The 23,520-nt window shown below is 37.6% G+C and overlaps 1 long non-coding RNA gene and 1 pseudogene across 1 annotated transcript in view; one reads left to right on the top strand and one right to left on the bottom strand.

Annotated features, from left to right (window-relative positions):
* Positions 1 to 23,520, bottom strand: part of LOC139043187 (centromere-associated protein E-like) — an 84,464-nt pseudogene that overhangs the window by 530 nt on the left and 60,414 nt on the right.
* The window catches only part of LOC139043195 (uncharacterized), a 54,638-nt gene that overhangs the window by 7,141 nt on the left and 23,977 nt on the right, over positions 1 to 23,520 (top strand). The gene's annotated exons all lie outside the window — the stretch shown is intronic.

Here is a 23,520-nt window from a genome sequence, read left to right as displayed (position 1 = left end):
CCCAGGATGAAGTAAAAATTCCTCTCCACAACCCACAAAGTCCTGCGCATCTGGCTCTTCTCTCTCTGGCTTCACCAACTTCACCCAGAGGAACCTGTGTGCACTGCGCTCTGGCCACACGTGGTTTTCCAACCCTTCCCCTGGTTACGGTCTCTCCCAGCTGGGCCGACCCTGTTCCCTCTGCCTGAATCGCCTTCCCCTCCCCTCTTTGTTAAGCTAACTCACCTTAACCTGTTAGATCTCAGTCCCCTTCTTCAAAGAAGACTTCCTTATGTTCCTAAAACAACCTATTAAAAACTCATAGGCTTTTGAACTCTAGAACTGTACCTCCTTTTTTGACTACTTGATCACCGTCTATACCCACTAGACTGTGAACTCCAGGAAGGCAGGGGCCATATCTGGTTTGGTTATCAATGTACCATCCGGGTGCAATATGTGACACATAGGTGGAGACCAAAAATTTCTGTTCATTGAATGAATAAGTAAATGATATAAGTCTATGATCTGGCTTGTGTAAAATGAATATAATGCTACTGGAAATACTGGCCCATTGAATTGATAAGAAGGTCTTTTGCAGTAAAAGTAGTTATGTTTGTAGGATGGTGTCTCTCTGTGTCCTCGAGAGCTGCTTGTCTATCTGAGGGAAAAGTTGAAGGTTCAGGAGGCAGAATAAGACTTCCCTCGGGGTAAAAAGTGATTTCACTTCAGTGCTGTGCTTTGGAGAAACTTCTCACAGAGACAGCAAATGACATCTCTGCAGTGCAGCTTCTCCATGACATCTTCTCTTGTCTAAACTTGCCCTTTGGGGCCACAGGTGACAAATGAGTTCCAACCGTTATCCCCGATCCCCAAGTAACCAGTATATTTACCCACCTGGGCGGAGGCCTAGACTTGAGTTATCAAAATAGCGAACTGGGTGAGGTGCTGGGAAAGACTTTGATCGGCCATCAAAAAACCAAGATTTTGGTGAGTCCTTTGGCACAGGATCTTGTAAATTCTGTTCCTTGCATTGAGAAGGCGTATGCTGTCTCTCTTGAGAAGCTGGTCCGGTCACTTTAGGAGACTTTGGAGAATTCTCACAAGTCACTTCTTTGTGAGCTTCTCTTTTAAGAGTTCTCTCCTTCCACATTTTGACCTCATTGGAAAGATGATGATTATTGCTTAAATGTGGGGAAAAATAAAAGAGACTGTAAGACTGCTCAATTCCAGAAATATATTCATATTTACATAAAATTTTTTTTCTTAATTGTGGTAAAATATATGTGACATATAATTTACCATTTTATCATATTTACATTTTAATTTCAAGCTAATGCTTCCTAGGTTTGGATTATTTCCACAGTTCAGAAAATGAAATCAGGTCAATATAAATTGAAAAATTGTACTAAATCTCCGTGATCACAGAATCTTGAAAAGTATGATATTAGGTTTCAAATGAATCAGTGATGTCGTCCAGCATGGTTTATCTACTGATACTCTGTGGCAATAATTTGATAAGTTAGTCTTCTGGATGGATGAATCTTTAATGTACCTTTGTTATTTTAAAAGATATATTACACTGTGCTTTTCTGGATTACTTATAGTGTTGCTTCCCACAGGAAATGCTGCCTGCATTTATTCACTCCTTCAGAGAAGCCTGGGAAGCAATCCTAGGCCCTGCTCTCCTTTCTTTGATCAGTCAGCCAAGTGTGTTGATACAACCTCACACTTTTGGGTTCCCCCCCATTCTGCTCTAGCAGCTAGAGACGCCGTATGAGCTCATTAGGCCCCAGCTTAAAATCCTCCAGTGGTGGTAATCCTCCCGTTACATTTAGGAGACCACCCCAGCTGCCTCAGAATGACCTGCAATGTGTAATCTGGACCAGTGGCCTCTGGCATCGCATCTTGCACTTACTCTGCCTCATTCTGTATGCTCTGGCCACACTGCATGTCTTTCTGTTCCACTTTCCTCTTTGACTCAAAGCCTGTGCACATGCTGTTCCCTCAGCCTAGAAGGCTTAGCCATCTCTCCTGTCATCAAGCCTAACTGCTACTCATTTTCAGATCTACTCTTACATATTAGTTTCTTGATCACCGCCCCTCCCCACATCTAGATAAGGTCTGATCCCTCTGTTGGACCCTTTCATAATGTCCTGTTTGCTTTTTTTGTTGTTTAATAGCCTCACACAGAACAGTAGCTATTTGCATATTTATTTAATGCCTATTTTTCTTCTATTGCATCATTAGTAAAGATTAGCACAAGATTCTAATCTTTGGTAGAAGCCAATTAATCAAATTTTTTACAACTGTTTATAAAGGTTAATGGGCTACAATAATGGACCTCAGGGATTCTCCTTTGAGTAAAGCCTCACTGACTTGGGCATATTTGTGGCATATTTAAGCTCCCCTCAAAGATCTTGGTTTACTTTTTGGTTCTTGGCTTAGTTAAAAACAGGCTTAGCTAAAATCAGTTGATGGGCCAGCCCTGTGGCCTAGTGGTTAAGTTCCGGGCACTCCACTTTGGCAGCCTGGGTTTGGTTCTCGAGTGTGGACCCACATCACTCTGTTAGTGGCCATGCTGTGCTGGCAGCCCACATACTAAAAATAGAGGAAGATTGGCATGTTAGCTCAGGGCGAATCTTCCTCAGGAAAAAAAAAAGGTCAGTTGATGGATAGCAAACCTCTGGAATGGTGCTACCATATTCTCATTCCTTTTAAAAAAGACACATTACATGAGCTCTAAAAATTACTTCCCCTATATGTGTGAGGGGTTGCCCACTGCAAAAAATATATATGCATGTGTAGGCATCATCCTCTCCCACACGTACCACCATAAGCATAATTCCTGTATCAGGTAAGCAGATCTTACCTTAACATTTCATTCCTTTGCTTTGTTAACTGTTCATTTTGCTGCTTTAACTTAGAAATTTCCTTTTCTAGCCGTATATATTCACTTTTCAAAATAAGAGCTCTTGTGCTTTGTACAATGCCGCTGCCACCCCCACAGGTTAAGGGTTTCCTTGAAGGCTGAGAATCAGTATGTTCTGATATCACTGTGGGAGGCAAACACACAGACAGGTGATAATTTTAATTATCTCCAAAGTTCACAATAAAGGAAACATTAGTAAGTTCAATAAATCACTATAAAAAACAAAACATCTCAGCACCATCTCCCTGAACGTCACCCTTGACTTCCTCCTCTTCCCTCACCTCCTATGCCAATTCCATCATGGATTCTAAGTATCTGTGGAACCCCTGCTTCTCTCCACCCACTACCTCCACCACCACCACCTGCTAGGATCACTCACGGTGACGGCAGCAGTCGGAGCTGCCCTTCACTGTCTACTCTCGACGCCAGTGGGGTCCCCTGGAGGGCTGCTTCCACCACACAGCGTGTGTGGGGTCCACCCCAAGGCAGTCAATGTGCTCCCAATACTCAACACGTATTTGTTAACTAAATAAACCTTAGACTGCTATTAAAGAATATACTATTCAGTATTTTACACCATATGTGTACAAGTAATGTAAAGAACTGTTTTGTAAATTTTAGGTAAAATTGCATAAAAGTGTGAGGTGCTTAGAAAGTGGAATGATCCACTGGGTCACTGACTGTTTACAAGGGAGGGGCAAGATGAGTGTGGGGAAGACACTCAATGTCCATTTCCTTTTGAATTATTCTGAATTCAGGTATAACACGTACCTGAAAGTCACAAATTAGAAGGAATCATCCTGACCCTTCTCTAACAACAAAAGTTCTATTTTTACCCCTTGAAGTTTTCCAGGTAGGAGCTGCAATTATCCTGCAATGGACACTAGGGCAGTTCAAACTAAACAAGCACCAGACAATGCGTGGACAATAATACACACAAACATCATCTTGCATTTGCCTGACATTTAGAATTTTCAGTGTGCTTTCACACACAACTTTTAGCCTGATCCTTACAAGTCTATATCCAATCTAGAAGGTCAGGCGTTCTCCTCATGATTTCACAGGCTGTTAAGTGAGGGCAGTCAGCTTAGAGAACTGTTCGTGACGTTATTTCGATGCTGGACCCACTACACAAAGCTGCCCCAAGTACTGTTCAGCATTCTCTCTTTTCAAATGAAACATAAGAGACAGAAATATGGGAAAAGATACAGTTTGAGGAATGTATATGCAGAAATTTGATGATTAGATTTGAAAACTGTATCTAAGATAAGTTTCAAAGAGTTTGCCAGTAAGCATCAAGTCTGTATTTTCAGTACCAACAACAAGTAGGATAATATTTACTGTATACTGACTATGTTTTTACAGTGCACATGGTTAAAATCTATTAAGATATGCTTGTGTTTTATTGGGAAGGGTACGTCTACCTTGACAGGTAAGTCATTCTTGTATACTACTGAAGGTATCTTCACTGATATGTAAAGATCTGATAGCGCACAGGTTACATTCATAGTTTTTAAGAATCTATAATGGATAAATAGTTGAGATTACAGGAAACTTAAGGAGGTATCACAGGATAAATATGATCTCAATGAATTCATTTTAAAAATAGTTCTTTATAAATTAGTGATTAACAGGTTTATTCTTGACTGTCATATATATAGTAGCAGTCTTCAAAATGTGTAAGTATACTGAGAAGTAAGATGGAAAAAGATCTGGAAATATCAGCATTTTCTACTTACTTGAAGTATCTTGGGCCTGCTGATTTCGTCTAAGATTTTCTCTCAATAGCCTTATAACTTCTTTTTGATGTTCTACAGTGGCTTTTGTACAAGTAATTCTATTAAGAATAACAACAGAAATATGTAAAAGGCCAGCAACTAATTTTTAATGGAAGAATAAACAGAACTGCTGTCAAGAATTTTCTGATAAGATACATCACATTGATATGATATGCATAAGCAGCAGTAGGTAAGCCCTCACGATACCCCCTGGTATCATGCACTTTATAGCCATAAATAACACCATCAAATTGGAAGTGTTCTGTTTGGCTGCAGGGGCAATTTTTTTTTAACATTGAGAAACCAATTCTTTTAAAATTTCTGAAAGCCCAATAGGTATCATTAACTGGATATTGAGCAAAATTACATTCAGGGGCACCATAAAACAAATAATTGGGTTGTTATCATGAGGTCCTAGAAACCTCTTGAAGGTACAACAATTACCAAAGCGTAAAACCAAAAGCACCTTCTGTATACACTGTAAGGAAAGCACACTCGACTGCAGCTCTGATCTGAGGTGACACAGTCAGAGGTCACAGTCTGCTCATTGCACCCAGGAGAAAAAGACATTCTGTTAATTATTTGCTTGAGTGTTAATTGGCAATGCTAAATTATGAGACTTTCTGCCTTTCTTAGAGACTGAAAGTATCTGCTGATTCTATTCTATATAAAATTGCTTTGCATTTATTTAAAAAAATTTTTTTCTTTTGAGGAAGATTAGCTAGCCCTGAGCTAACATCTGCCACCAATCCTCTTTTTGCTGAGGAGGACTGGCCCTGAGCTAACATCGGTGCCCATCTTCCTCTACTTTATATGTGGGATGCCTACCACAGCATGGCTTGACAGGTGATGTGTAGGTCCACACCTAGGATGGTGAACCCTGGGCCACCGAAGCGGAATGTGCAAACTTAACCACCGTGCCACTGGGCTGGCCACTAAAATTGCCTTTTTAATGATGCTCCACTAAAACCAACAGTCCTATCAATAGAAGGCTGGTTAGAATGCATGAAGATTCAGAGTGCGACTTTTTGGGCAAAATTAGATATCATCATTAAACATTTATTAAACATTTACAGGAAGAATAAAAAGTGTGAGGAGTCAGAGGTGACATATTAATAAGTGGCAACATTATATTTCTAATTCAGTTTCCTTGACTCTCTGTTTAATGTTCTTTTCATTATGCTATACCACAAAGAACTTTAGGCATGCTATTGTATATGGTACTATACATAAATAAATCAATAAAAAGGGAATATGCTCTTGGGCACTAAGTACTACAATTTAAAAGGAAATAAAACCTTACACAAAAATACAATAGGAAGAACAAATGAAATTAAGAGAACCAACAGAAACCTTAGACAAACTGCTAAAAACACACACACGTTCTTAATATTCACTTTCAAACAAAAAAGGCCATTTTTAAGCTGTTCCTATATGATTGAACAAGAAGTATCCAAAGACATAGTATGTCAGTAATTGATCAGAATTGTGCTTGTTTTCAAAACCTTTGCATACATAATGAGAATTTAATAACTTTAAAATCTGTAGATGTTTGTATTTATTTTATAAAAAGCAATAACAATATCTTAATATATTTTAAATTTATACAGTTTAGAAAGGAAGTTTAAGCTACTAAAGTCATATTCAATTAAGACAAAGACATACTCCTTTTCAAACTCCTTGGCATTTCTCATCTTCTCTAGGTCTATTTTCACCAGCTTTGTTTTGAGCTCTTCAATTTCTTCTTTATAGGGCTTAGCTCCTAAAGCAACTTTGTCCTAAAGGTTTTAGAGAAAAGAGAAATAAAGTAATTTTAGAGCAGTTTCAAAGACTTGTTAACTACCTAATATAGTAGGAACATTTTAAAACAGCAAACTCCAAACATATGAAAAGGAGGAAAGGCACAAATTTTAACCCTAAAATGAGTAACAAATAGATATTTGATGTGAAGTACATGTGAAGCTATTGGAAGCTAATGTGTAATTAGAAAACCTATGACTTCTATTTCTTAAAACAAATATTTTTCCCAATTAAAAAACAATATACTTAAACAAAATGAAACAGAAAGGTTGAAACGAATGAAATGGGTAGATAAAGGTAAATCAGGAAAATAAGACAAGAGATGAACAGTAATATAAATATCAAAGTAGAACTGAATTCAAGGCACAAAATATTATATAACATTATTGGGGATATTCTGTACTCAAGGTTGGTTCAATCTAGCCATACATCTACTTCGACTCAGAAAAAAAATCAGTCATATATACATACAAACATATACAAAAATCTTTTTTAATAAATAGGTTTAACTTTTTAGAGCAATTTTAGGTTTATAGACAAATTGAGCAGAGTACATAGAGTCCCGGTAATACCCGTGTCCTCCCCTAGTTTCTCCTATTATTAACATCTTAGTGTGGTATGATTGTTACAAATGATGAGCCAATATCGATACATTATTAACTGACGTTCACAGTTTACATTAGAGTCTATTGTTTGCATTGTATAGTCCATGGGTTTTGACAAATGTATGACACGTGTTCATCATCACTGTATCATGCAGAATAGTTTCACTGCCCTAAAAATCTCCTGTGCTCCACTTATCCATCCCTCCACCCTCCCCCAGAACCCTTAGTAATCATTGATCTTTTCCTGTTCGCCTAGTTTTGCCTCTTCCAGAATGTCATACAGTATGCAGTGTTTTTAGATGGGCTTTTTAAAATTAGCAATGTGCATTTAAGGTTCCTCCATGTCTTTTGTGGCTTGATGGCTCATTTCTTATTATTGCTGAATAAATCATTCATTTCTTTTATTGCTGTTACCACAGCCATACTATGGATTACTATTATATATTGAATACAAAAATAAACCCATCTAAATAGGGACCCAGAGAGCTCTTCATTCCTCTAGGCGTTACCCCCAGTGCCTATAAAAACATTTGCACACACACGTAGTTAGCAAAGACTAAAAAGATGCAAGCTTCCAAAGCTGAGATGCTCAGCTTAAGGAGGTTGCTGACTAGGTCAGATAAGCCCATTCTGGGAGGAGCCCAGTATTTGCTCAGTCATGGCACCAGTAAAATACCCTGGCTTTCTGGACCAGATGCTGATATCAGGGACTCCTTGAGCATATGACTGGCTGGAGTGGTGTCAGTTTTGTAAGAAACTGCCAAACTCTCTTCTAAAGTGGCTACTGTACCACTTGCATTCCCACCAGCAGTGAGCAAGAGCTCCTGGCCCCACTCCTTGCCAGCATTTAGTGTAGTCAGTGTTCCGGATTTTGGCCATTATATTTTGAGATACAGTGGATGTACAGTGGTATCTCATTGTTTTTTAATTTGCAATTTTCTAATGACATATGATGTGGAGCATCTTTTCATATGCTTATTTGCCATGTGTGTATCTTCTCTGGTGAAGTGTCTGTTCAGATCCATTGCCTATTTTTAAATCAGGCTGTTTGCTTTCTAATTATTGAGTTTTAAGAGTTCTTTGTATATTTTGGATAACAGTTCTTGAAAGATATGTGTTTTGCAAAGATTTTCTTCCAGTCTGTGGCTTGTCTTTCATAGGGCAAACATTTTTAATTTAAATGAAGTCCAGTTTATCAATTTTTTTCCTTCATAGATTATGCTTTTGGTGTTGTATGTAAAAAAAGTCAACGCCAAACCCAAGGTCACCTCGATTTTCTCCTACGTTATCTTCTAGGCATTTTCTAGTTTTGTGTTTTAGATTTAGGTTACAATCAATTGAGTTAATTTTTGTGAAAGGTGTCCAGTTGTTCAGCACCGCTAGTTGATAAGACTATCCTTTTCCATTGAATTGCCTTTGCTCTTTTGTCAAAGATGACCTGACTATATTTGTGTGTATATATTTCTGGGCTCTCTATTTTGTTCCATTGATCTACTTGTATACATTTTGATTTAAAAGTTCAAAGAACTCTAAAAATATTTATTCATTTATGACACCTAAAAGAAAATTTCAATATATTCTAAAAATGGAGAAATTGCAGTAATTTTTTTGCCACAATATAATGAAATAAATTAGTCATATATAACAGTTTTAAAACAATTCTTGAGTAAAAGAAATTGAAATTGGAAATACTCTCTTAGAAATGAAAGACAGTGAGAATTCCTTATTTCAAACACATGACGTGTGCCCAAGCTGCACTCAGAAGCGCTGACAGCCTTAAACATCCTCTAGCCGCCTGAGGAGTCTGAGCGCCTGTGTTCTCAGTGAACAGCACCTGCTCATCCTATTTTAGATGGAGTCTGCTGAGAAACTTTCTTTGCTCTACCAGAAAAAGAATTCCTTTGAGATTCTGATTTGAATTACATTAACTTTAGAAATTAATTTGGGAAAAACTGATGGTTGTACAGTATTTAGGTTACAACCTAGGAAATGGCATATTTCTTATTTTAAACCACATGCTCTCCTATATTTCCTTTTAGAGTTTTGTTGTTCTTTTCATATATGTTGTCTCATTTTTTGTTAAGGTTAGTCACTTGAGCATTTTATATTTTGTGCCAGTTATAAATAAGATCTTTTTTTCCCACTGTGCAGGATGTCCCTAAAGTACTAGCACAGTTTGAATTTTTAACAAATTTACTGCTACTTGATATAAATAATTTGTAAAGATACAACAGAGGAAATGTATCAAGATTTAAACAAAACTGTTAATGAGTCATTTGTTCAAATTACTTTCTTCTATATTCACTTAATAAACCCTACATTATATTGGACAGCTATATCCAGGTGAATTAAAATAGTGGTGAATAGGTTAAAAGTTAATATCTTTGCATTTTACTATGCCAAATCTCGAGTTAAATATACTGTTGCATTTTATAGAATATTTATATAAAATACAGAAACAGATTCTTAAAAATTCAAACTGTATAAAGATTTTATGGATACCCTATACTTTGTTTTCTTTCCTCATGGATGCTGTACAATGGCATACTCTATTATATTATCTAAATGGTTACTTTTAGTATGCAGGAAAGATATTCCTCTCTCCATAGACACCTGTACCAATCTATACTGAGTGTGGAGAAATTTGTCGCTTACTCCCTTTTTCTTGAAACACTAGCTTCACTTATATGAAGAAACTGGAACCACTCTGTTGCCCAGACCCCCTTTTCTTTTTCACTCACTGGCTGCTCCATCTCAGTATCATTTGGTTACTCCACATCTCCTCTCCATTATGCTTATGCCCTCGTCCAGTCTCATGATTTTTATACGCTGATGATTCCCCAAACTTAAACCTCTCGCCTATATCTTGCTCAGACTCAGATATTCAATTGCCTAAGTCATATCTCAACTTGGGTGTCCCCAGTGGGCATTTCCAATTCAGCATGTCCAAAACTGAACTTTCCTGGTTTCAAACTTCCTCTTCTGGCAGTCTTTCCCATTTCCGTATGTAGCAACTCTATCTTCTTGGCTGCTCAGGCCAAAAACTTTGGAATCATCTCTGACTCCAAGAAATACGAGAGGTACGTGTTTGGCTTTCTCTTTGATAAATTGAATCTAAATATTTTGCAAAAAAAAAGAAATATGAGAGGAAGAGACATGTGCCACTTCTGGGCCAGAGCCTTTATGAGTACAGATTTTAAGACAATTTTTAGCTTCTCCATCTTGTCCCTTTTCTGTGAGCCTGAGCACGGACAGCTTACAACTGGGCTTTAACCATGCAGATGAAAACAGCACCAAGGAAGTGCTGGAGAAACAAGATGGGAGAAACGGGGGCCTCTGAATGACCATGTGGAAAGGAGCCACTTGCCAAGCTGGAACCCACACTTTTACGTGTGAAATAAGCTTCTGTTTTGTTTGAGCCATTGCATTTTGTGGTTCCCTTTGTTGTAGGAGCTGGCACGTCACTAACAAACACGCCTTCCTGGATTCTATTTTCAAAGGGCAGCCTTTAAAAATTTAAGTCAGACTATATCATTTTGCCAAAATCCTCTGATGACTTCCCATCTCATCCAGAATAAAACCCAAAGTGCTTACAAATAGCTTTCAAGATGCTTTATGATTTGGCTCTCTGCTACTTCTCACCTATTTCCCCTTCTATCCTTGCCCACGCTGCTCAGGAGACGCTGGCTTTCTTGCTGTTTCCTTGAATACATCTCAACTACTTCTGTGTTGCGGCCTTCGCATTTGCTACTTCTTTTGCCTAGAAGGCCCTTCCCTACCAGACAGCTCACACCATCACTTCGTCATCTTAATTGTGCGGCTCTCCTCAACTCCCCTTACAAAATCACACTCCTACTCACACCCACTCTCACCCTGCACCTATATACCTCTGTCTGGCTTAATATTTTTCCATTGCACTTCTCACCGTTTAACAAACATATATACTTGTTTATTTTCTGACTTCATGAAGCAGAATGTAAGCCTCTTCAAGGAGGCTTTATTTTTTTTCCATTGCAGTACACATGGCATCTAGAACAATGACCAACACATAGTAGGTATTCAACAAATACTTGTTGAATGAATAAAAATGTGATCATTTAGTTATTTGAAGTATTAAAAAATTACTCTCAAAGATTTTAAAGCTTTACAGTTGATTTTCTTGGTTTTTAGCTATACTAACAATTTCTAAAAACAAAATTAAGATTATTTTCTCTTGCCTCTCTGTTTCATGTCTCATTGAAAGAACCAGAATTTTTAGAACAATGTTAAATAATGAAAAGAGTAGGCATTCTTGGCTTGTTTCTAATTTTGGAATGAAGAGAAGAGACACTGGAGCAGGAACAGTGAACAAAATGCCTATTAGGATCCGACCCAAGTAGCAGAAGAGTGAGAAGTAGCTGTGGCTCAGACGAGGAAGGAAGGCTGTGATGAAGGAGGGTGCGACTTGTGTAACGGCATTCAAGCTCAAAAACATTTCAACTCTGCTCTTTCTAGAGAAAACAGGTTAGATTAAGCCCATAGGCTACCAGGTGGGACTCAATAACAGGGGATTAAGTAGAAAAAAATATAATTTTAAAATGTACTTATCTAACAGAGTATTAAATATTTAGATAAGAAGCATATTTTTTTGAAAAATAAAAAGAAAGTCTCAACAAGAAAAAAACCAACAACTCAATTAAAAAGTGGGCAAAAGATCTGAACAGAGATTTCTGCAAAGAAGATATATGGGTGGCCAACAGGCTCATGAAAAGATGTTCAACATCATTAGCTATCAGGGAAATGCAAATCAAAACTACAAGGAGATATCACCTCACTCTGGTCAGAATGGCTATAATTAACAAGACAGGAAACAACAAGTGTTGGAGAGGATGTGGAGAGAAAGGAACCCTCAAACATTGCTGGTGGGAGTGCAAAGTGGTGAAGCCACTATGGAAAACAGTATGGAGACGCCTCAGAAAATTAAGAATAGATCTACCATATGATCCAGCTATCCCACTGCTGGGTATTTATCCAAAGAACTTGAAAACACAAAGGCATAAAAGATATATGCACCCCTATGTTCATCACATCATTATTCACAATAGCCAAGGCTTGTAAACAACCTAGGTGCCCATCAAGGGACGAATGGAAGATGTGGTATATATACACAATGGAATACTACTCAGCCATAAGCAATGATGAAATCTGGCCATTTGTGACAACATAGATGGACCTTGAAGGTATTATGCTAAGTGAAATAAGTCAGAGGGAGAAAGTCAAATACCATATGATCTCACTCATAAGTAGAAGATAAAAATGACAAACAAACACAGAGCAAGAGAGACTGGATTGGTGGTTACCAGAAGGGAAGGGAGGAGGGGGAAGGGCAAAAGGGGTGATTAGACACACGTGTGGTGATGGATAATTGGTCTTTGTGGGGTGAACATGATGTAATCTACACAGAATTCGAAATATATTATGATGTACACCTGAAAGTTATATAATGTTATAATCCAATGTTACTGCAATAATAAAAAATTAAAAAAAAACATATTTATGAAAAAATGTTTCAATATACTACTAGAGATATACAAACATACATCCTCTACATTTTTGGCATTCAGAAATTAAAGTGAAAATAAAAAATTTCCTTACTTTGAACAGTAAAAAAATTAAAAAAAATTAAAAAAATAAGATATATTTTAAACTGTCAAGAATATTTATGTTTTTTAAAAATAATTTTTACAGGAAGATGAAAACAATCATTATTTGGCATGAAAATAAATGTATGCATTTATTTATATTTATTATGCATAATTTATAAAATTATGCCTTTATTTATAAAATGAGTTTTAAGTTACCTGAAGTACTTGGATCATTTCTTTTGTTTTTTCAAGGCATTTATTTGATTCATTAACTTGTGATTGAAGTTTTGCTATTATATCATTAGTCATCTCAAGCTCTTTCTGCATCTTTATAATCTTGTCTTCCTTTTGCATGGCAGTTTCTTTAGCTTCACGTAGTGAAGTTTCCAGCTCTTGAATCTTCTATTAAAAAAAACACACATATATAAGGTGTGCCTTGAAGACAGAATCACAGTTTATATGAAACAAAGATCATATATAGGTATTAATCTTTCAGATTGCATCAACATAGGATAGATGGAGACTCCAAATGTCACTCAATTTATACATGTATTATTTTTTTCATTTAGAAGCTGATCATTTAGGACTAAAAGAGGCCCAGATTTTATATAAGGTTAGTACTTATTTTATTTACTAGTTAGCATGGTGCTAAGCATATTAAATAGGCACTTACATTTTAAATTAACACTACTTACAGAAAGTATATTTGTTAATTGACACTTTAGAGGAATACATGTAACATATCTTTCCCTTTATTTTTATTACCTAGTTTTTATGCTGAAAAATACAAGTATGTGGAAAAATCCAAAGGCATATAATTAAGATTAAGTTCCCCCATCTCAGAACCCCCACTGACTCTAAAGCGATGACTACTAAACTCTTTCAAGTGTATCCTTCTAGAAATTTTCTATATGTATCTACGCATGTGAATATACAGTTTACAAAAACAGTAAGTCACACACACAATAGTGTGTAAGAAGAAAGTTCACACAGAATAGCGTGAAAGAAGAAAGAGCCAAAGCAGGACTGCATTCGAACATGAAGAAGACAGATATGACTACAGAAGAACTATACAACTTTAATGTAGACCATGAAGACACTGAAATTGTTAAAGGTTTTGTTTCCCTTGGTTCAGTCATCAGTTTAAATGGAGACCGCAGCCAAGAAATCAAGAGAAGACTGTGACTCAGAAGGGCAGCGATGGAAGAATCAGGAAAGATCATCAACAGTAAGGGAGTATCATTAGAGACCAAGGCCAAGATTATCGACACCCTCGCATTCCCAATTACTATGTGTGGGTGCGAAAGCTGGACAGTGAAGAAGGCTGACAGGAAAAAATGGACTCATTTGAGATATGGTGTTGGAGGAGAGCTCTACAGATACCCTGGACTGCCAGAAAAATGAACAAGTGGGTCCAAGAGCAAATTAAGCCTGACCTATCTCTGGAGGCAAAAATTGTAAAACTGAGACTATCCTACCTTGGGGACATGATGAAAAGTAAAAGGCAGCAGGAAAAGAGGAAGACGAAATACGAGATGGCGTAATTCCAGAAAGGAAGCCATAGGCGTGAGTCTACAGGAGCTGAGTAGGGCTCTTGAGGACAGGATATTGGACATCACTCATTCATAGAGTTGCCAGGAATCAGAGCTGACTCTACAGCACATAACAACAATAAATATATACTTCTGGTTTTTTGTGGGTTTTTATTGCTGAGGAAGATGAGCCCTGAGCTAACTTCCTCTTTTTTTGCTTGAGGAAGATTAGCCCTGAGCTAATATCTATGTCAATCTTCCTCCATTTTATATGTGGATTGCTGCCACATCATGGCTGCCAATGAGTGGTGTAGGTCCGTGCCTGGGATCTGAACCATGAACTGGGCCGCCGAAGTAGAGCATGCAAACTTAACCACTATGCCATGGGGCTGGCCTCCTGCTTTTTAAAAAATTAAAAATTTTATTTTCACTTGATAATATATTTTCCAGATCTTTTCATTATCAACACATAGATCTCTCGCATTTTTGTTTTCATGGGTAAATATATCCTATTTCATGGAGGTACTATAAACTAGTTAACCTGTCACCTACTAATGAACATTTAGGTTATTTCCAGTTTTTTATAAGTACAAAAATATCTTAATTTGTTCATAATATAAGACTGTTCACATATACACACATGCAGGTTTTCCTGGAAAACGTTTCTTTTTGGTCCACCTGGAATTTACTTTTGTTTAATGAATGAGGTAGGAGTCCAGACTTATTCTTCTAAGATGGCTAGTTGGTTGTTCTGATTCAAACATTAAGCAGACTATCTTTCCCCCCTGAGTTGACTGCTCCTACTGTCATGCACTGAATTCTCCTACTTGTTTGGGTGGACTGCCCAACTCTCTGCCTGCCCCACTGCTCTACCTCCACATCACTGACCTGCTCTGTGCTACTCTGATTTGGCCTAATTATCAAACTAATAACATACGATTTATTATCTGATGGGGTATTTCCTGGGGTCATTGAAAATGGGATTTCCTTGTGCTTGTTTATCTTATTGCTTTGGAAGATGGGTTTCATATTTCCACTATTTTTACCTCTACAGCTGACTGAGGTCTGTAGTGATCAGCAAATCAATAAACTCTATATTAGTGATCTTCTAGTTTCCACTAGTAATAATTATTAAACTGGCAGTTGATGTTTTATTATAAATATTTATTTTGGTAAAAATGCTAAGTTGTAATTCACTCGGGTTCCCCACTAAGACGTGTGTGCTAACAAAATAAAACAGCGTGTTTGCTGTACAGATTCCCAAGTAAGGGCAGTTAATACAGTTATTGGATTATTCAAATAATGTACTGATTCTTGGGCACAGGTTAATCTGTATAAGAAATTTATTATACTTTTAGCCTCTTCCATTTTTGTTTTGATCACATTAACCAATATTAAAGACACTGATGATAATTAGAGAAAAGCTAAATTGCTCTTTCTCTCTAAACTAGTTTGGTACTATAGACATAGATTATAATTTAATAGAAAGTCACATGATTTAGAAAACTTATAATGTATGGTAATAACACCTTAAGTGGTATACATACCTATTAATCAAATTAAGGCATGAGTTACTTCTATTTTATAATTCAAAGGTAAGATCTTATGTAACATGTAGCTTTATAATTAGTTGAGTGAGCGCCCCAATAGAACTATATTTAAAAAACAAGTCCATCATGCATGTTCCCTAATACCTTCAATACTGTGATTTTGCTCTGAAATGTTACATATGATACATCTTTAACTCTACAATGAAGCTGCAAATTGAAAAACATCTTATAAGAAATCTCATACCTCTGTGGTTAGTTGTGTAGCTCTTGATGTGACATGAAGATTCTTATCGCCTTGTGTAGTAGGATTAACAAGGGCACCAGATGTTCGAGAGATCTTCAAAGTTTGATAGTTTTTCAACAGTTTTTCATTTTTCTCTTTCACTGATTTCAGGTCATGTTCCCATTCTTTGGTGATGGTCACATTTCTTTCCTCAAACTCTGTTGATTCATTTATTATAGCCTATTGAGTAGTAAAGACAACACTATAGCTTCTAAAATGAATTACGTATTAAAAAAACCACTATGGAAAATACTAGAGTTCTAGGACAAGGCATATGTTGAAATTCATTATTCAGAACATTCTAGAATAGTACTTTAAAAGAATGTGAACATTCTTTGTGGCTTGCACCAGTTCCTGACATTTCAGAAGACGCTGGATATTGATTATGAGAATAAAAGAAGAATAAGGACTAGAGAGGATTCATATTGATTTGCAAGATGATAATCTCATTCTATTAGATCAGCACTGACATATGAAGAGGAATCTGAAGAACTGGTCAGGTTAAAATCATTATGTATGTTATGACATATATAATGTCATATATAAACATTAACTGACATCTAATAGCAGAGCATACCCAGTAAACTTAATAACAATCTATTTTCCTCTTTCATTTCAAACCTCAGTGTTTATAAGGAAAAAAATTTACTGACTTTTCGTAATCTGAAAATCTTCTATTTCCGTGCAGGGAGTAACAGCCAATCCATACCCTCGTTACATCAAAGGCTGACTCACTCTGAAATTGCTTCTATCATCTTTTTACTTCCTATTCTTATGGGATGTACTTTTTGCTCTCATCATGAATGCCTTCTTGGCCTTACCTGTATCTTTCTTTGTGGCTTTATGGTAGTTCTGTGAGATGCGGATCCTAAATTAGTTGTGTTCTTGCTGGCACCCTGGACTCTCCTTGGTTCTGGACTACTGACCCCACACCACACCAAGTTATCAATTGCTATGCTCAGATGGTGGAAGAAGCCACATATCCATGCTGATCCACAGAGCAGAAATCTCTACTTTCTAACCACAAGTGAGCCCTCAATATTATGAGAAAAACACTGAATTATATGGAAATTATCTTATCCCAAACACTGGTTTTATGCTTTTCTTCATTGATTGTGGACCATTTTTTTTTATTTTAAAAGCTCATTTACTGTTTTGCTAGCTTGGGGTATTCGACAAATGGGATTCACTATCCACAGGAAAACCTTTTTTAAAAATGTTATCTACATTTCAATGTGATTTAAGTATAGTTTCCAGATGAAATTAAAGTGTCAGGAAAGAACTACCCAAACAAATGAAATATAAAACCAATCTTAGGAGCTATAATATTAATCTAGCTCCCTTTGCTCCAACTGCCTATATAACAAGCAACTTTCTGATTAATGACAATTTTACCAGGTGTATGAGGTAGAGATTACTTCAGAAAGCCGAATGAATCTTCTCATCAGTGGAAAGTAAAACAAATTAATAAAACTGATCTCAAGCAATCTTGGTTCATATGAATCTGTCCACAAGGGCTGGTCACCTTGGGAACAATGATACAAACCACATGTTTGAACCTCACAGTTGAAGGATCAGCACGTATGATAGCAACAGCACCGAGGTGAGAAGCACAAGGCCTCACTAATTAGTGGACTAGAGCTGTCTTTGGCTTGACCACAGGTGCTGCCCACAGCCCTGAAACAGGCTAGCATCTCACCTTGTTTGAGGATACTTGGGGGAAAAAGCTCAGGTCCTACGGAAGCGAGAAAGGACAGAGGAAAATGGCAAGATTTGAGGTTTCACCAGTGGAAATGGATTGTTATACTGCAACATTTTATTATCTTCTTTACAAGTTGATATATTTAATTACCTTAAGGAAGCAAAATGTGTTAGAGGAAGAACACATTTACAGTCACTCTTTTTCAAATAAAAAAATAAAGAAGCATATACAAATAAATGAAAGAAAATATACTTAAAATTAAGTTGCTCTAAGTCTTTTTAAGAATGAGGCAGAAAAATTAAAGCAAACAAAAAAAAAGAATGAGCACAAAAAAAGTACTACTTACAATTATCTTTTTATTATAAAAGATATTGACTTCACAAATCCTATCATTTTCTTTCTGGATGCCATTTTTAAGCTTTTCTATATCAAAATGAGTATTCAACCACTCTTCCAAAAACTGGGTCATTTCTTTCCTATTACTCAGTACTTGTTGAAATTCCATCTTTACGCTGTGGAAGTCACATTCCGAAAAATCTTTGAGAATTTCCTGTGTGAAAAATAAGCATTGAATCTCCTGAATCTTAGGAAAGTTTTTATCTAAATATCAGACAAATATCATAAAAAGGGGAAAATAACCTTACTGAACTTTCACTTCTAATATTTTGAAGTAAACATAATTCTAATTTATCCTCATTATATTAGAAATATAATTCTAATTTAAATAATAAAATTTTGGCAGTATAGGCTATGTAACAGAGGCACATCTACAAATTCTGCCTTTTGGCATTTTTAAAACCTGTTCGAAACTATGAATCTGTGACAGTGTCTGAAGTGCTTCTGGATGCAGCTTTTCTGTGCATACAGCAGGCCTTGCATGCATACTGGGAACTGCAGGGGCCTCACACTGCTGGGTGAGAGCAGGACACTCCATGTGGGGTTGCTACAATACAAATGTCTGTGACTCCCAGTCACAGATCTAGGAAGTTTTAGAAGGCATTTGGAAACTTATTCTGGCCTTCCAAGAAATCCTACTTGCTGATATTAAGTCTACTTTTCTATATCTGTGTAGTTCTGAAAGGAGGCTAGTCTATGACTTGGCACTCTTTACATCTGGCCAGCTGTCATCCTGCAACCTATTTTTTTTCTCCCCAAAGCCCCAGTAGTACATAGTTGTATATCCTAGTTCTAGGTCCTTCTGGTTCTTCTCTGTGGGACACTGCCACAGCATGGCCTGACGAGCAGTGCCAGGTCCACGCCTAGGATCTGAATCAGCGAACCCCAGGCTGCCAAAGCAGAGCACAGGAACCCACTTGCTACGCCACCAGGCTGGCCCCTCTGCAAGCTGTTTTTAATTTCATAAATGAAAATGACTCTAAGCACATGAAGAGGTACCTTTCTATTTGATAAAAAGACTTAAAATCTAATTAAATCCATTTTAAATAAATCATACCTCAATATGTAGATCCATTTTCTGGCTCAACTGGAGGTCCCCTAATTCTCTGGATGGTACATCATCATCTTGTTGAAGATGCTGCATTTTACTTAGCAGTTCATTTTGCTTTTCCACTTCATCAATAAAAACCATTTCAAGTTTACTGATGGATTCATGTTGTTCTTCCTTTATCTTTGTAACATGGCTTAACACATACTTGCAGGAAAACATGAAACAAATTGGGAAATGAAACTTTTATCACGTTTAGAGGAAGTTCTAAACTCTCAAGACTAAGAGGTGGGGCGGCTTGTCTTGTTTGTCTCTATCCTCTGAGGAGTGAGGAAGAAGGGAAGAACCTCTCTCTATTCCCAAGTTTCTACTCTCAGCGTCTTCGGAGAGTGACTTCCAGACCTCTAGTTTCTTATTTCTGACTTCCTTCTGGAGCTACCTCAGGGATGTCCTACAGTTACCTCAGATTCAATATGTTTATAATGTAACATGATGCCTTTCCCTATAAACCCACCTTTTTCTATTGCCTCCTTTTGGTTAATTATATCACGCAGTTTTCCCAGTGAGATTCATTTCAACATCCTCTCCTGCCTATGTCAGCTGGGTGGCCAACGTGAGTGTGCCCTGCCTCAGGACTTACCTGTCAAGTGTGGCTTAAAGGGGACAAGAATTTGAATGCCCTGGTTCTATGGACCTCATGAATAAGTTCTGGATATCTGATTGTTAGGCTTTTGAAGACTATTAGAGCCTGAGGGGCAATCTACCTAGGTAGGGAAGATACCGCTTCCTACTTCCTCAACTTCCACCATTCCTTAACAATTTACAATCTGGCCTCTTTCCTAACCACTCAACTAAAACTGCTCTGACAAAGGTCACCAGTAAGCTCTATTGTCAACAATTGAGGGGATCTCTTCATTCATGTTCTGGCTGTCTGAAGCATCTGACACTCTTGACCACTTCATCTTTGACACACTCTCCACCACTGACTTGACCAATGGCACTTTTGCTCAGTTCTCTCTTATCTCTCTGACTTTTCCAACCTCAAACTCATGTGTTGCTCTCTTTTCTGCTACTGCCTCTTGAGAACTGATCTTTTCCAGAGTTCTCTTTTATCTTCACTCTATTATGCTTCTGGGTGGCCTCATTCACACCTGTTGTACTATCTATCACCAAATGCTGATGGATCCCACATCTTTATCTGTGGTCCTGATTTTTCTCCTGACAAACCTCAGATTCACAACTAAAAGCCTACTTGGTTTCTCTTCCTGGATGTTCCATTATAGGTATTTCTATCTCAAAACATCTCAAATTAAACACCAGATCTCTCCTCCTGCCTCACCTGCCTTCTCCCTTTCGTTTTTTCTTTCTATCAGTTAATGGCACCACTATCCACAAACCCGGCTAAGCCCAAATCCTGGGGCTCAGTCTGAACTTCCCTCCCCTCCCTCCACTGTCAAGCACATGGACCTACTATTGTAAACTGCCAAATATTTCTTTAACTTCTTTCATCCTTTCCATCCCTATGAATCCTTCCCCCATAGTACTGTCACCCATCACATCTCATCAGGACAATTGTAACTGCCTCTTGTCTCTTCTTTCTGCCACCAGGCTTATCATCCCCTGCAGACTCATTTCTTCTTTGTCTGTAGTGAAGTCTCTACAATGGCAACCTGATCACATTACTGCCACCACTTAAAATAACTGTCCAGTGACCCCTCCTCATCTCTAAAATGAACTCTAAGCTTTACTGCTTGAGCCCAGCTTCCAGTCCAGTCTTGTCTTCAACTTGTTCTCCAGGACATTGTCCACTACTGCACTTCTCACCTGTTCAAATGTCTGCCTCACCCACTGGACTAGGAGAGATTTAGCGGTTGCTCATCTCTGTCTCCCCAGCACCCTGACACATTGTTAAGGCCAAAGGCAGAGCTCAGGTTTTGTTGAATGAGCAGGTCCTAGATGCACTGAGGATCCTGCACATGCTATTCTCAGACCCATGCCATCTTTAATTCAGTAGCAAATGTACTAATTAGCAAATACACCAACTCCCAAAGCAGGACTTAAATATACTGGTTTGTAACTGAAATTAATGGCAATATTTACAAAGATATTACTAAAACAGGTGGTACCTTGAGTTTCTTCATGACTCTGTGGAACTCCATGGAACATCTCTGGTTGACAGTGAGAAGTTTCTGAATCTGTCTGGTTTGTGGATGTGGAAGTGAGAGGTTTGCTTTTACTCTAATTGAAAGCTCTCTTTGGGTTTCAATTTCCCTCTCCAAGTCAAGACAGAGTCCATTTAAGCACTCATAATGACTATCCATCTCTGTGTATCTCTTCAGAAGCTCCTAAAGGCAGTGAGAATTCATTCAATTTAATAATTCATTCTACTTTAACAATAAGTAGTCCTAGCTCTGGAATTGTAACAAAATTTATGCTTTAACACTTTCTATAGGGCAGAAATAAATTGAGACTTTTGTGTATAAAAAACAAAGAGAAAATGTTATTGTCGATTTTGGATTATAGAAATAATTATAATCATTGTGGAAATTTAAGAAGTTTAAACTGTAGGGGAGGAAGATATTTCCTCTACACGCTCTAGGTCCTTCTGGCTGGACAGCGAATTAAATTCACATGAGACAGAATAACAGGAGAAAATTAAACAAAGCTTTATAACATGTATACATGGGAGAGACCCAGGAAAACTGAGCAACTCACCAAAATGGTGGAAGCTCTCACCTTAAATATCATCTTCAGCTAAAGACAAAGGAGGATGTTGTGGGTAGGGGGAGTCAGTATGGGAGGTTACCAGACAAGTACAGTAAACAAGAGTAAGGTTATTATGCAGATTTAAGTCCTTGCCTTCCGCATTGATAAGAGTTTCTAGAGGTAAGGTCATCCCCCTTCTTCCTGGTACAGAGAGGGAGACATCTTTACAGATGGAGATTTCCCTTACAAATGGAAATGTCTCTTACAAAGGGTAACTTCTACTTTTCAGAGTTTCTCTCATGTCTGCAGTTTTTGAAAGTAACCAGCCCAAAATAATCTTCATGCCAAAGAGATATATCTTGGGGTGGCCAATTCTAATCCTCTATAAAACAGCTATAACAAAGAAAACCAGAAACAACCATTGTTATCATTTTGATACATTTTCTTTTAGTCTTCTAAACATCCATGATTTGAATGAACATTTACAAAGTTGGAAGAGAAATTTGCATGAATTCAATCTAGTATGTATTGTAGCTCAAGGCTGAATGCTAGCTTCTGTTGACAATAGGTGGTGTGAGTGAGCAGATAAAACTGATGAGGATCAAGGATGCCTCAGGGAGAAAAGCCCAAGGCTTCCTGGCCTACATACCAATCTATATCATCCTCACAGAAGCATGGGACATCCTGACCTCATTCAATCTGATTCTTACCCAAAGTTATAAGACCACCTGATAACCAGACTCCACCTGCACTGATACTTTTTTTACCTAATTTTTCCTTTGTCTTGTAAAGAAGCAACTCACATACTTATGCCTTATAAATTTAGCCCTACCCTCAACCCATGTTTGCAGCTCTTCACTGCCCATAGGTCCTGTCCCCATGCTACTCCATGCTACTTCCTGAATAAAAGAGCACTACTGCCAGACCTTGAGAGTCCAAGAAATGTTTCTTTCGACTCCTCAGCTCACTGAGCCAGCATCAAAACGAGTGACAACAAATCACATGACCTACGTTCTATTATCTGCCTAGAATCTGAGATTTCTCACCTTTTATCAGAGTTAGAGTTCAGGTTCTAGCCCTGTCACTTCCTGACTGGGGAAATCCTTGAGCCATTCTCCCAACTACAAAATGAAGACTACAATAATTTCCACAAAGTTTTCTAGGGAATTAAGTAAAATGTTAGATAATATCTAAATATAACCTATAAAATACATACAGACACTATAAATTAAAGGAAATAAAATTACATTTGTAGAAATGCTTCTATACCCAAGTTTTAAACTTAGACTTGGTTTCAAATCCTAATTTTACCAATTTACCAGCTGTGTGACCTTGGGCAATGACTAAACTTCCTCCTGGGCCTCAATTTCTTTGTTTATAAATGGAACAATAAACTCTGTCTCATGAGGTAAAGCACCCAGTCTAGTGCCTTGTGTATGGCAGACACCCATTAGGCCTAGGCCCAGCAGCTCAACTTTCTAGAGACCAGACAGGTGACAAGCTGGTCAGGGCACAGGTGGAAGAACACTTTACATTCAATCGGGTATTAACATATTTAGTTCAGGGTGCTAAACAATAGAGTAAGGGG

The sequence above is a fragment of the Equus asinus genome, unplaced genomic scaffold, assembly GCF_041296235.1.
Source record: "Equus asinus isolate D_3611 breed Donkey unplaced genomic scaffold, EquAss-T2T_v2 contig_193, whole genome shotgun sequence".
NCBI lineage: Eukaryota > Metazoa > Chordata > Mammalia > Perissodactyla > Equidae > Equus > Equus asinus.
Note: the sequence above shows the minus strand (reverse complement) of the source record. Positions and strands in the feature narration are given on the sequence as shown.